Source organism: Aedes albopictus, chromosome 2 (genome assembly GCF_035046485.1).
Source record: "Aedes albopictus strain Foshan chromosome 2, AalbF5, whole genome shotgun sequence".
Lineage (NCBI taxonomy): Eukaryota > Metazoa > Arthropoda > Insecta > Diptera > Culicidae > Aedes > Aedes albopictus.
In genome coordinates, this window is record NC_085137.1 from 418,781,633 (window position 1) to 418,784,512 (window position 2,880).

Sequence of the window (2,880 nt, forward strand, 5' to 3'; positions counted from 1 at the left end):
GTTCTAACTAAAAATGGTTCAAACGTCATTCTGCTCATAAAACGGGGTGAAACGGAACGTAGAATCAAAATAAAACAGTAAAAACGGTTACCATCAGTGTGTTTTTCGATGTCCACAGGATTACTATAAATTCAAATTAAAAAACGAACCCCGTTGGTTTGCATGAGGCTTCGTTCAAACCAACAGGTTAGCATTAGCATTAAGCGAGTCGCACAAATTCGTAGGTGGTACAGTCCTAGACCGCTGTTATGAGGGTTGCCTCCTTCCCGTCCGAACCAAAACACAAAGATTTGGGACTAATCTCTGACTCTTAAACAAGACTGACACAATCCTCCAATGGTCAAGCACTGTCCTGGCCACGTCCTTGCGACTGCTGAAGAATGGGAAAGGATGGTTATTTTTGGACACCTATGAAAAATGTAGACAACTCTACGATCTCTCAGGCCTAGGTGTCACGAGAATTTGGGTGTTGTTAGTGGAAGGGTAAACTCCAAAGGATACGTTTGGTTAACGTTCAGGCACACCATTGTTAGACTGCTTCGAATCAGTTGTCTGCCCAATTCATCCTGGTTTCCTTGTCGTCTTGTTGGCATTTGGCAAGGCATTTGGTTGAATTACTAGATTCTTCGGTTGATAATCTGAAATATAAAATAAAATTAACATCGTACGTCAAATAAGCTACATATTAGTGATACGCTCGCCACAGTTACATATTTTTAAATATTATTTATATCGTACGATACATTTACCTGAATCCTGCTGAAATAAAATGTTAATTAGCAGTACATTGAAACACAAATACTACAAAATACAAGGAAAAGAGCATCAAACTTTGATCTTGGAATATTTAAAAATACGGTAAATATCAAGATCAAAATTTGATTTGATTTGGTAGATCTTACACCGCAACGCACCATTCTAAGGTGATCTACCCACGTTACGGGGTGTGTCGTTCAAACCAACAGGTAGACGGTAATTGAATTCCGTGAAATGTTCTTAATTTAGTTAAAAGTGAAGTATTTACTAACTTATTTAGCAAATGAAATGGAGATATTTTTATTATCTTTTTACCCAGATAGCTATTACCTGCGTAAATTCTTAGTCAACGAGTAACTTGTAATCAATTTGTTATTCTAAAAATTGTTTATCCTATAACTAATATCTAACTTATCACGGTACGAACACATAAGTGAATGGATCAAGATATATCCTAAACTGTTGAGAACCACTGGATTGTCTCTCATGCTCTCGCCTTTCGGCGTGCTCGCCGATAGCATTTCGTGATGCTTTCGGTCGATGCACAATAGGGCAGTTCAGACTTCAAACATGTTAAAAAATTCAAAGCTCCCATATGTTCATTACAATCCTTGGTACAAAACTAGAGTCCTGTCAAATTTTCAGCCATTTCGGTGGTGATTTAATGGTGGCCCAAAAGCAAAATAGGTTTATATGGGAATTACTATGGAGAATTTTCAAAAAAAAAAGCTCTCCGCGTTGTAGAGCATTCACGCATGGCCAAAGTCATAAGGGCAAAGTTAATTTGAATTCTTCAGATCTCAATGATGAATGTTGCCGAAGACCGAAACTCATTTCGACTCACGAGACAGAAGTTATTAATCGATATTCATCCATTCATGCTTGAACAGAAGACCACAGCTTGACCGACACGCTTGACACGCAATCATAGTATGCGTGTGAGGTTCTTGCACACCATAGTGGTTTCTGCTTTTAGTGGTGTTCCGTGTACGTACACGTTGCATTACACGAACACTACCTAAGTTACTGGTTGAAAATAGAAAACAAAAATCAGCTGTTCCCGGCAAAATCAAATGGGCATATTTTCAACCAGTAGATTTGCATTAGTGTTCGTGACACCGCGCTGCGAAACCACTATGCAGGACATCGTGGATGAAGATGCGCATGCGAGTGAAAATTTGCTCAATATCTTTTTTGCTGATTGTCCGGTCTTCAGTAACATTCATCATTGAGATCTGAAGAATTCGAATTGACTTTGACCTTATGACTTTATTTATGCACAATCGCAGATATGATTTAGATTAGAAGTTTTGTAGACGCCGTTTTGTATATACGTGTCGTCTTTTAAATGTAATTTGTAGTAAATAAAGTTATGTTTTAATGTGTTATTTCGCTACGCCTGGGAGTTTAAATATTTAGACTACTATGTCTCCCGGCCACCCCAAACTCCAGGTCGTAACATGAACGTTATAAATCTAATGCTTCATGCAGCTAAACTTCAGTACGGAGAAGACCTGATCCAGACAATTGAGGTAGAAGAGATTTGAGAGGCACTAAACGTAAGCAAAATGAATTATAATGTCAATCTCGTAATAACAAAACTTAATATTAAAGGAAATTTTAACCAACCAAAAATTCCTGTGGTGGTTCAATCTTTCGGAAGACATCCCCTCCAGTTGGCGCGGCCAACAGCAGGAATGTCTTCCAGAAATTCTATCAGAGAATTTAACTCTAAGTTTAATAAAAAATAAGGGTAATTCTCGCTGAGACCGGCCCACTATTTACACCTTGTCTTCAAAAATGTTTAAAGTGCCGATTTTCTGCAAGTCCTCGCTAAAAAAGTAAAGAAAATGCTTTTGGTTACGCAAATTGATGGACCCCTTGTTAGTTAGAGCCACAAAAATGTTTGCAGACCCCTCGATTTTTGTCAAATAATGGCTCATTTAAACCGTTATAACTTGAAAGTTTCTCGAAAAGCCACCTCAAAACGAATTGTTGTTGAAACGAGGAAAGATAGAGCTATTATTTACAATAATAAAATGTTGGGTCGGCCATCTTGGATTTTTATACCAAAACATTTTTTTCACCATGATGGCAACCACCGATTTTCAAAATTGAAAGCTG